At 46.0% G+C, this 12,438-nt stretch overlaps 1 protein-coding gene across 5 annotated transcripts in view; it reads left to right on the top strand.

Annotated features, from left to right (window-relative positions):
* Window positions 1-8,545: 8,545 nt before the first annotated feature.
* The window catches only part of DRP2 (dystrophin related protein 2), a 40,041-nt gene continuing 36,148 nt past the window's right edge, over window positions 8,546-12,438 (top strand). For 3 of the 5 annotated variants that reach the window (XM_073889938.1, XM_073889939.1, XM_073889940.1), the window contains exon 1: window positions 8,546-8,889. The gene's annotated coding sequence lies outside the window, so the exon portion shown is untranslated. Of the gene's footprint in view, window positions 8,890-10,895; window positions 11,115-12,438 lie in introns of all 5 variants that reach the window. The other 2 variants (XM_073889937.1, XM_025874667.2) reach the window with 2 other exon arrangements.

Raw genomic sequence — 12,438 nt, forward strand, 5'->3', positions numbered from 1 at the left:
AAAAAGTTCAACATAGAGTTTACCATATAACCTAGAAATTCCATGCCTAGGTATATACTTAAAAGAACTGAGAACATATGTGTGTACAAAAACTTGTACACAAATGTTCAGAGCAGCAATACTCCTAATAACCAAAAAGGGGAAACAACCCAAATGTCTACCAACTGAGGAATGGATTAAGTAAAATGTGGCAGATCCACATAGTGGAATAGCATTCAGCCATCAAATGGAATGAAGTACTGATATGTGCTACAACATGGGAGAACCTTGGTAACATTACGCCAAGTCAAAGAAGCCAGACACAAAAACATATTGTATGTGACTCCACTTATGTAAAATGTACAGAATAGGAAAATCTACAGAGACAGGAAATAGACTGGTGGTTGCCTAGGGCTGGGAGGGGGGTGGGAGTGACTGAAATGGGGGTTTTGGTAGAGGGAGGGTGATGAAATTGTTTTAAAATTGCTTGTGGTGATGATTGCCCAACTCTGAATATACTAGGAGTCATTAAATTGTATACTCTTTTTTTTCCAAATTTATTTACTTGAGAGAGAGCGAGCACAGAGGGAGAGGGAGAAGCAGACCCCCTGCCTCACGCTAAGCAGGAAGCCCGATGTGGGGCTCAATCCCAGAACCCCAAGATCATGACCTGAGCCCAAGGCAGACATTTAACCGACTGAGCCACCCAGGCATCCCTGAATTGTATACTCTTCAAGATTGAGTTATATGGCAATAAAAAAAGAATTACGGTAGTAATTATGGGAAAGATCAGATTTTTGTTGAGCTACCTTATACTTATTTTACAGGTTGAGTATTACAGGTATTATTTTTATCTTAAATTCTATATGGGTGTGTGGGGTTTATAACATGATCTCTTTGGTGCTTTGGGTTTCTAAATATCTTGATCTGGCCCTGCTGGACTCTAGCTGCCCATCAAATGTCACATTGAATCTTTCCCTCTGCCTTCCCCTTCAAAGCCGTTTGCCCTGTGTCTCTTACCTGTCTCGTGATTAGAATGAAAGTGATAAACTAATGAAGATAATGTATAGTGACTGAAGATAGCACTTATATTTTGACAGATGCCTTAACCTGAAAGAAGTGATTAAGAGGGAACCGTAGGCCTCCTGGCAGGGCCAGTGCGGGAAGTCATTTTGATTAGTAATAACATTTCAGTCCTCCTTAAGCCATACCAAGTCGGTACCTATGGACTCTACGCACTCTTGTAAGATTTAATTTAAGACTGAAGCGGAGGGGAGGCTAGAGTTTGATTGGCTATTGGCTATCACACAACACTGTGTGAGGCATCCTTTTGTCACTGACCAATTCTCACCTTGAAATTTTAATTTTGCCTCTGCCAGGCAAGTATCTTGCCTTTCTTCTGTGTGCGGTAGGAAGATCACTACCAGAAGTAAAAGATTAATGGCTCTTGTCTTTTGGGCCCAGGCTTGCTTTAGATTCCAAAGCAACTTAAATTTAAAAGTATTTCAGAGTATCCTCGAAAGGGGTCTCTACCTGTCGGTGACCAAGGGACTGGCCAGGTGTTATGCCACTATGTGCTTTTGAATGCGCCAAGAAGTGGTGATTTCTAGGATGTGCCCTACTTTTAACATTGAGGCCCTGTCTGGAAGGAGAGAAGTTGGAAGAGCATCAGCGTTGGAGTCGGATGGAGTTGGGATAGAATCCCAGCTTGTGTTTCTTACCAGCTTAATAAACTTGAACAAGTTACTTAACATCACTGAGCTGTAGTTTCATTGTTTGTAGAGTTGGGAACACGAATCCTTACTCCCTCACCAAGTGCTTGTGAGAATCATAGGAGGTAACACAGGGCAAGTGCCTTACACTGTGTTTGGCCCAGAGTGTGAGCTCAAAAAATGTTAGTTCTCTCCGCTCTCAATGCAAGTTCCAAGCAAGAAACGCCCACCTTGCCCCAGCAGCCTCAACATAATCAAAGTAGAAATCGGTAGCTGTTCTGTGTACCCTAGAAAACCAGTGGTTCTTATTGCATTGTATATCCTATCCTGGAGTCTTGTATGTAAATATTGTTAGTATGTGTGGGTGTGTCTAGCATCCTGGGCTGGCCAGGGGGATGGGGAGATTGATAACATGAGGAATGATTAATAAGACTCTGAGTACCTTGTTGGTATGTCCCTTAAAGCACCGTAATATCTGATCTATCATGGAAACAAGAGCTAATTACATTCTTGGCACTGCTACCTTTGCTGTAACCTACTCTGGGTCTTTATGTTTTCTTCTTCTTTTTTTTTAAGTTTTCATTTTAATTCCAGTTGGTTAACATACATTGTAATATTAGATTCTCTGGTCTTTATGTCTTCTGCAGATAGGAAAGCCACTAGGACCTTGAAGCAATGGAAATAACAATCTTTTATATTTGAATAGCACTTCACAATTTCAATATATTCAATATATGTTCACATTCATTATCCTGTTTGATTCACAACCTAATCAAGTGAATAGGGCAGATATTATCCTCTAGCTGGAAGAGGAAAAAAAAAACCCATGGCTCAAAAAGGTTAACAGCAATACAGTAGCAAATTTGGGATTAGAACCTTTGTCTTCTGACCCCTAATTCAGTGTTCTTTCCACTTTAACTGTAACTGAAATGATTGTGGCCTAAATGGAATATATTTGAAAACAAACAGAACATAATATTTGGTTATATAACATCCCAGCTGCTGGCTCTGATTTAGCAGAAGCTTTAAGAACAGTAAAAGAGGGTGGAAGGTAACCAAGTGTGTAAGATGAGTTCTGCATTTTGAGATGTTCAACAAAAGCCCCAGAGGATGCTCAGAACATCGACTGGGACAACACTGAGACTTCAATTCTCTGTCTGTCATGCCTTTGCATTATTCCTTATCAACTCCAATGACAAAATCCAGCCTTTTCAGCATTGTGCCCTGACATTCCTAACGTGTTCGTCCAACATGTCTCCTAATTTCCTGTTTCCTTGTCTATGTCATAAACACTTGATGAAACCCCTCCTCGTACTGTTTGACTCATTCTCACATCCCAACTTCTCCTGAGGCATTTCACCTTCGTCTGTCCCTCTACTTAACCCTTTTGGTTTTGTTGCATGAAATCCCCCATTCATTGGAAGCAATCTTTGCTAGATAAATAAAACAAAGTGGTAAAAACCACTCTGTGAATAACTGACAGAGGTTTATTATTCTTCTTTCTTTATTTTTTAGGGGGGAGGGGCCGAGGGAGAGAGGGAGAGAGATTCTTAAGCAGGTTCCATGCCCATTGCAGAGCCCGACAAGGAGCTCGATCTCATGATCCTGAGAAGATGACCTGAGCCAAAATCAAGAGTCAGATGCTCAATGGACTGAGCCACCCAGGCTCCCCAGAGGATATTATTTTTATCCTCTGCATTTTCTTAATGCTGCCTTTTACTTCCCAGCCCGACCTAAAACCTGGGAATTCTTTGCCCTAATGATTTTATTTCCCTCTAAACCCTCTCCAACTTGTCTGTAAAAACAGTCTTGACGCAGTTATGTGTGTGTGGTGGGTTGCGGCAGGGGGGTAGGTGTGAGGGGGGCCTTTCTCTAGTAGGGAAACATTCTTCCCACTTTTCAGCTCACAGAAGTCAACAGAATTCCTGCTCCTCACATGTTTTTAGACAGTAGGGACAGTGTCAGAGGCAAGGAAAAGACTGAAGATGAAAGCAAGAGAGAGAAAATTTATGGAAAAAGTCCCAGAGGAGATAGGAAGAGAATGTTGTGAGATCATGAGCAGAGGTATTGACCTTAAGGAGGGGGAAAATGGGGGTTTGCTTTGTCTGGGGATGATAGAAAGGGAAGAAAACTGGAAGAAATTCTGAGGCAGAAAAGAATTTGCCAGAGTAGCTCCTACCTTCTCAGTAAAGCAAGAATGGAGATTATTTGCTGAAGTAGGTGGGCTTGGGTTGGGCGTTTGAGAAGAGTAGAAACAATTTCAAGTAGTTTTGGTAAACATGGTCAGGGAGCCAATGAATAAGGTTGTGGAACGGCAATGGGCATTACCTAGGCTACCTCTCCCCCCATGCGCCTCCCCAAAGGACGAAAAAACTATTCACAGTTTATTTCGCTTATGACTATTAGCAAATAGGCTAGGAAGAAATGAAAAAAAAGAAAAGATCGTATGATGAAGATCCACTGGGAGAGGGTACTTTTTTTTAATATTTTATTTATTTATTTGAGAGAGAGAGAGAGCGCACGAGCCGGCAGAGAGGCAGAGGGAGAGGGAGAAGCCAACTCCCCGCTGAACAGGGAACCCCTACCACGGGGCGGGGCTTGATCCCAGACCCCTGGGATCATGACATGAGCTGAAGGCAGACGCCTATCCGACTAAGCCACCAGGCACCCTGAGAGGATACTGTTTCACCCTCACTACCAACTCCTCTGGTTCAGGCCCCCAACAGATGAGTACCTGCAACCGCCTCCTACTCAGCATCCAAGCTTCTGGCGTTTCTCCTCTCCAATTCATCCTTCATTGCACTTATCATCCTATTGAAATGAAAGCCATTAGAATAATATTTCTTTTTTTAAGATTTTATTTATTTATTTGAGAGAGAGAGGATGAGAGATAGAGAGCACAAGAGGGAAGAGGGTCAGAGAGAGAAGCAGACTCCCTGCTGAGCAGGGAGCCCGATGTGGGACTCGATCCTGGGACTCCAGGATCATGACCTGAACCGAAGGCAGTCGCTTAACCAACTGAGCCACCCAGGTGCCCTAGAATAATATTTCTAAACCATAAATCTGATCATGCTGCTTGCCTTTGAAAATTATCTTGTATGAACCTTAGCATGGTGTTCTAGCACCTTCTCGTGTGCTTCCATAGCTTCATCTCCTGCCACCTCCCATTTCCCACCCATATCCCTACCTTAACTTAACCATACTTAACTAGTACTTGCAGTCCCTTAGCAAGCTGAGTTCTCTGCACTTTGTGCCTTTGCACACGCTTTCTCTCTACCTACCGAGAAATGCCTAACCTATTGTCCACCCAGCAGAGTCCTGCTCAATGATACCAGGATGGGTCTCAGGCATCCTTCTACAGGTTATCAAGGTGAAGCCACAGTCAGAGCTTATGGCCCAAACTACTTTGATTTTTCTCTGCCCTCCTCAGGGAAATAGTTAAAGCTAGCCTATGTGCTTGCTCTGGTTTGTCCAGATGTCCCCTGGGTGCGAAAGAGTCTCCTTGGGGTATAAATGTCAGAGTGGACTTATGTGTCTAGTTGATAAGGAAAGATCTTACCTCTCTTGCAACACAACTAGAAACTCTGTCTATCCCAACACCCTCCAGGAAACAAAACACACAACTCTTCTCCAAATGCCTCAGGAGACCAACAACAATAAGGTATGTACCTTCGGTGGCCTGTGAGATGGCACATAGTGAAAAGCCCACAGGAGCTAAGCAAGTTGACCAAATACAGGAAAGTAGAGAAGTACCATAGGCTACGTGGGAACCATGGCAAACCGGAGAACTCCATCTCATCTCAAGATCATTTGTCTTTTCCTTTTCATACTCCATGAACGGCCTTAACCAATTTCTTTCTTAAAAAAAAAAAAAAAGATTGTATTTCTTTATTTGATAGAGAGGGAGAGGGAGAGAAAGTGCACAAGCAGGAGGAGAGGAAGAGGGAGAGGGAGAAGTAGGTTCCCCCCTAAGCAGGGAGCCCGATGCGGGGCTCGATCCCAGGACCCCGAGATCATGACCTGAGCCGAAGGCAGATGCTTAACCGACCGAGCCACCCAGGCGCCCCTCTTTCTTTTTTTAAAAAAAGATTTTATTTGTTTATGAGAGAGAGAGAAAGAACAGGGGGAAGAGCAGAGAGAGACAGGGACAAACAGACTCCACGCCAAGCGTGGAGCCCAACGCGGAGCTCGATCCCAGGACTCTGAGATCATGGCCTGAGTCGAAACCAAGCATCAGATGCTCAATCAACTGAGCCACCAGGCACCCCTTAACCAATTTCTTTTGTGGGGTCTGCTCACTTGGAATTCTTCAGGGAGAGACCTCTGGCCTCTAAGGTCCCTGTGTCGCTAACCAAAGGACGGGAGGCAGTTTGAGTAGAGGAAATAACTTGAGAAAGATACAAAGGATAGAACAACTCTCTGGGGAATTCTTCTGCTCTAGTCACATTTGTCTCAGTGACCTACCTAGGCCTGGCATCTGTTCAGGCCAGGACTGGATGAACAGAAGCCCTTAGCAGTGGCTCATCAGGTGGATGTTGCCCAGAGAGATCGAGAATAAGTCTTAACCTCCATCACACATCAGCTGTGTGACCTTAGACAAGTCATTTAACCTCACTATGTCACAGTGCTTTATCTGTAAAGTGGGGACGATATGAGAAGCTATTTTAAGTGTGTGGTGAGGATAACATGAGCAAATAATGTATGCAAAGCCCTTCCCATTTTCACAGGAGCCGTTGGTGCCTTAAACAGAGAAATAAGGAGGGGAGGTCTTGTCCGTCATGATGGGGTCAGCGGGAAAGAGATTTGGGGAAGCCTTTTCTTATACCCCTCAAAACAAACTCTGTGGGCTTATTTTCGTGGAGGCAGATACTGTCCTTTTCTATCTGCAGGCTGAATGCTTTCTCTTGAGGTAGAAAAAGAAAAGGATTATTCCAAGGGCCCCCTGTGATCTGGATAAGGCCACCTGCAGCCAAAGCGGGAGCAAGTACTCCATCCGCCTCACTCTCCTTCCTCCGTCTAGACCTAGACTCTGGTTTTGTTTGGCCTACTGGTGAGCTGGTGCCAGGGTAAGTAGTGAGTCAGGGTGAGTAGGGTTTGGTGTATGTCTGTTGTGGTCATTCTGCATCTGTGCTAGCCCAAATAATTTCTCAGATTGTTCCCTCCGGTTGTTCTTCGAGTCAACTCTCCCTTCCAGGTCATTCCAAGTCAGTTGTAAAGGACTCCTGGGGCCCTAGGTCTGGATGGTGTTGAGAAGCCCTGCAAGCTGCCAGGGCTAAGCCTGGGGCTGGGACTCAGGGCCAGTTCCGGGCTAGGCTGAGGAGCTAAGAAATGCTCTGTTGAGGGTGTGTAGATTGAGAAGCTGGATGTGCTTCCAAAAGTTCCTTCAGAAATCAAAGGTCCTTTCTGCGCCTTCGTGGAGGCCTGGCTGCTCCTGGTTTGGCCAAGCAGGAGGGGCAAACAGCTCTGAAAGCCTATCTGGGGGGCGGGCAGAGGGCATTTGGTTCCCATTTTGTTTGCTTGTTTTGTAGAGATTAGGCCTTATCGTTAAACTTGTACTGGAAACAGCAGCCGAAGTTTTTAAAAATCTCATCTCAAAAGAAAACACACACATAACTTACACACTAATTATTTCCTAGCTGAGGATTTTCAATAACAACAACAACAACAACAATAATAATTCTCAATCCCTGTAGACACTCTGTAAACACTAGACCCAAGTCTTATGTTCTGATCTACATTCCAGTGCCATCAGGGCTTATAGAATTTTTAGATGCAGATCACTGAAGTTAAGCAACACCCCCACCCCCCCCCAAACCAATCTGTTTCTCTCTTTCGTGCACCTTGTTCTCAGAAGTGGAAGGAGGAAAGAAGATTTCTCTTATCCTTTGCCTTGGCCTGGAGCTGCTAGAGCTTTACGTATGAGTATGTTTGTGTAGGAGGATGGGGATGGTGACTTTTTTTTAAAAGATTATTTATTTATTTGACAGAGGGAGAGAGAGTGTGTGCGAGCACACAAGCAGGGGGAGGGGCAGAGGGAGAGGGAGAAGCAGACTCCTCAAGGAACAGGGGGCCCCACACGGGCTTGATCCCAGGACCCTGAGATCATGACCTGAGCTGAAGTCAGACACTTAACGACTGAGCCACCCAGGTGCCCCCGGTGACGGTGACTTTTTGACTGCTATTCAATCCATCCGTCCATCCATCCATGCATCCACCCAATTTACTCATTTAACAAATATTAAGTAACCTACTGTGTGCCGGGCACTCTGTAAAGGGATATAATCCCCTCTGTCCATTGAGTGGATCTTCTGAATTCTCTCAGGGTGTTTGGGGCTTATACCCTCTTCTCTTCAACAGGGGTGATAGAGGAGTAAGGGGCTGGTGTGGACAGAAGCGGGGAGAATGGGGTCGTTGCTGAGGCGAGGCATGGAGGAAAAATATTTTCTCCAATCATTCAGGGTCCACTTTATCTCCCTCATCGTGGAGGTTTTTTCCTCCACATAGCTCTAACAGGGGTGAGCGGAGAACTTTGGGGATGACTGGAGGTCTGCCCTGGCCCAAGGCTGTGCCTTGGGTACCAGCGACAATTCTAGAGCAGAGTGTTTCAACCTCCAGCACAGAAGCCGAATCCTGGACTGGCTACTGAGGGACCCTGCCAGCTTCTGGCTCTGAAGTTGGCTTTGGCTCTGGGCTAGATCTGGGGAAGTTGGGGCCCAGGCTCCTCACTCAGCCGCTTGTATTGATCTCCGGGCCTCTTTTGTCTCCTCCTCCCCAGTGGGAGCCTCTCCCCCCCCCCCCCCCCCCCCCCCCCGCATCTGCCTCTCAGCCTCTTCCGCTTTCCTCCTCTGCTTCTCATGAACTGAAATCTCCGCGAGAGCCGCTAAGGCTCTGGTAGTTTCACAAAACTGTCCTTGCGCTTTCTGCATTCGCCCAGTCAAGGGTACCTTTGCTGGAGGTCGGAGCGACGCTGTTAGTCCTGATGCGATTGCATAGCAACACCCAGCGGCTCTGAGAGCGGAGGGGGAAGGGGAGACAGAGAAGAGGGCAGTAAGGTGGGAGAGACGGAGGGAGAGTGTGCCTCCAGCAGCTGGCGGCATCCCTGTCTCAGGGACTCCTTTGCTGATTCACAGAGGCAGCCCCGCGCCGGCCTGCCAGCTCCCAGTTGCAGCCTGCTCCTCAGACCTGTCGGAATCCGAAGGTAGGCCACGGAGAGATGATGCCCCAGCCTCGCCCTTTCTCCTTTTTCGGCTGGCTGAGGGGAAAGGACTGAGGGAAGGGACGCGCCAGAGGTACTCTGTGTGTGTGTGTGTGTGTGTGTGTGTGTGTGTGTGTCCCGCTACCTGCTGCCTGCATGTGTGCCTTTGGGGGGAAACTTGCATTAAAAACAAATGCCCCCGATGAAGTGGCCACTGCTTGGACTCCGGGGGAGGGGGGGCGGACAAAAAGGTGCCCAGGAACAACAGAAACTCAAGCCAATGTGAGCAACTAATGAATAAGAGGAAGGTCCACAGTTTGCTTCTTAGAGAAGAGAGGGCTATTCTTTCTTTCTTTCTTTGCTTGCTTGTTTGTTTGTTCATTTGTGTTTGTTCTCAATGATATGCTTTTCGTCCAAGGGTGGATTTCCTGGCGGGAGGGAAGGGAAGGGGTGTGGAAAGCACTGGCTGAAAAGGGAGGAGAGAGGAAACGTGGGACCTCAGAGCAGGTCTCCTGAGCAGATGAATGTCTAGTCCGCACACAGGACACAGGAGAGCCTCCCTGGAGTAGACTGGGCTCTGCCTTAGGAGTCTGGTGCTGAAGGCGCATCCTACTCTCCGCCCTTGCTTCCTGGTTCAGTCCATCTTCCCTGAAGCCCTCTGCTTCTTCCCTTGCTTTCCTTCCTACCCTGTGCAATCAGGAGGTACCTCTGCACTCCTGAAAGTGGAGCTTGGCGTGCTGTGCAATGGGGCTCACCTCTCCTGGAGTCAAGCACCCTGCTTCTTCTGGGCTCCGTACCTTCCCTGGCACCGGGCCCAACACCCCAGCCTGGGAAGCGGGCCCGATACTGTGTGGGTAGCTACGGTTTATCCCACCTTTGTTAGGCAGGCAGGGCTAGGCCTCCTGGGTGTTGGGTGCAAGCAGGTAGCTGGGCTGGCCTGGGGCGGGGTGGAATCGAGACAGCAGCTGCTGCCTGTTTCCATCGATAGCATGGTGCATGCCGAATGCAAGAGAACGGACTTTTCTGTTTTCTTTTTGATCGTTCAAAAGAACCGAAAGCCTTTAAAATGCTCTAGGTCTAGTTCACCTGAGTTCCTGACTTCTCCAAAGGAATCCTTGTTTCTGGACTAAAGGCCCTCAGGTACATCACCTTTTAAGAGGCCCTGTGGGATATGGTTCCAGAGAACTTGGGAGCCTTCTATGGAAACCCTCCCTGAAAAGGAGGTGCTGCGAGTGAAGGTGATAAGTGTCGTGTCCCTGTAAGAAGACAGAGTCCCTCTTTTCCTGGCTGGGTCCTCATCTTGCTTGCAGTCCTGCTTCCTGCAAACTCTTGCGGGGGGTGGGGGGGGGAGAAGACACATGGAAAGTTGTTCCCCTAGGCATTCTGCTCTCCTGCCAAGTATCTCTGGAGCTCTGCGCCAGAGCACCCTTCAGTTCCAAAATCACCCAGAGGAGGAAGTATGGCTTGAAGCAGCAAACTTAACAGAGGCCCAAGAGCCAGAATTAGAGAGTGTATCTGGGATGCAGCACTTCTAAGTATAGATCCCCAGAAGTTTCTGATGTTCAGTCTGCCACAGAGCCAGATAGGAGGGGCTGTCACTCATGAAGCCCAAGCAGATAATCCTTCTCAACTGGCCAGGGACACTCAGAAGAAACCCATTCTATGGGGAGCTATACCGTGAGATGACATTTCTCCCTTATAAGGGATTCTACACACACATCTGCAACTGAAATAGCAAGTGAGACAAATTCCTTCTTGGACAGCACTTACCACACTGATGTCTCACAGAACACTGTTCTGAGAGAATGTTAATAGATTCTGTTTTTAAAATAAGGAGTGGTGGTGGTGGTAGTGTGGGGGTGCATTCTGTGGTCCAATATTTTTTTTGTTTTTGAAAATGCTTCAAAACCGAATTCTTCTCTTAGAGAGTCACAATGTATATATAAGTGTATTAAAAGGCTCTGAGCCGGACTGCCATAAATAAATCCGTTTACTTTTGTTTAACCCAGTAGATCCCAAACGGATTTGACCAGGGAACGCTTTTCTACATGGAAAACACTTTAGCAGACACAGTTTTGGGACTTGCGGCTTAAAAATCCCGGAACCAAAAAAAGCTGGGAGAAATTGTCACATGGAAAAAAACTTATCAGATAATCTAGTCCAATACTGCCTTTTTAAATGCGAGAAAAATTGAGAGGCAAATCAAATTGTTCTCCTTTTCAAAGCTGGTGAGTATCTGAGAGAGTGGAACCCTCATCTCCTGATTCTCAGTTTACTGCTGCTTCTCCGGCAGGTTCCCTCCTGTGAAACTAGTCCCAGGAAAATGAAACAGGTTTAAGGAATATTCCTGTCATTTGGAGGTCAGCATTTGGATCTTACACATTTCTTTTGGTATTTTGTTACATCTGAAAAGTGTGGATTCTTTTCACCGTGAGATTTGTTGCATTCTTTCAACCAATGTGCTGTGAAAATTTTTTCTATGCTCAAAAAGATACAAAGAATGACATAATGAGAATCCAAATACCCACCATTTTCAGCCTAAGAAAGAAACATCACCAGTAGACTTGAAACCCTCTGTCTATCCTTCTACGATTAAAACTCCCTCCTCCCCCCACCACCTCCCTCCGAAGTAACCACTCTCCTGGATTTGGTGTTTATGATTCTCATGCACTTATTTATACTTTTACTACATACGTATGTGTCTTTAAAAAACATATACCACTTCTTTTCGTGGTTTAAAAATTTATATCAGTGGGATATATTCTGGTCCAATTTTTAAAAATTCACTGTTATATTTGTGAATCATCCATGTTGTGACATGTGACTCTAGGTCACTTATTTTTTTCGCCACTGTGTAGCATTCCATTTAATGAATATGCCATGATTTATTTATCCATTCTGCTGTTTATGGACATTTAGGCTGCTTCCAGTTTTTGGCTCACAGGGCTATTATGATCATTCTTTTATAGATATTCTTAGGTGACTGTTGCTTTTGGGTATCTATCTAGAAAGGAATCGTTCCATCACAGGGTATGAGAATCTTCACCTTTGGGAGATATTGTCAGATTGCTGTCCAAAATGGTTTACTAACTTATACTCCCACCAGCAGTGTATAGAGGTTTCAGATGTATTGCATTAATTGGCCTTAGAATAAAATGCTCCCCATGGGGATGCATCTCTGATTCTTTCCACTGGAGAAAAGAATGAGAGAAATGAGAAAAATCTCATTTCTCGAGATTGCTTGACAACTAACTTCTCAGGAACACATTTCATTCTTTCTGTTTGTAAATGAGGGGGTTGGGGGCGCCTGGGTGGCTGAGTTGGTTAAACATCTGCCTTGGGCTCAGGTCATGATCCCAGGGGCCTGGAATCGAGCCCCGCATCGGGCTCCCAGGGAGCCTGCTTCTCCCTCTCCCTCTGCCATTCCCCCCGCTTGTGCTCCCTGGCTCTCTCTCTCTCTGTCCAATAAAGAAATAAAATCTTAAAAAAAAATAAATGGGGGGGTTGGTCTAGATAATCTCTAAGGTCCCTTCCAGTTTGACAATCCGAGTC

This window comes from Callorhinus ursinus, unplaced genomic scaffold, assembly GCF_003265705.2.
Source record: "Callorhinus ursinus isolate GAN/ISIS: 27379988/994484 unplaced genomic scaffold, GSC_fseal_2.0 scaffold124, whole genome shotgun sequence".
Taxonomy (NCBI): Eukaryota; Metazoa; Chordata; class Mammalia; order Carnivora; family Otariidae; genus Callorhinus; species Callorhinus ursinus.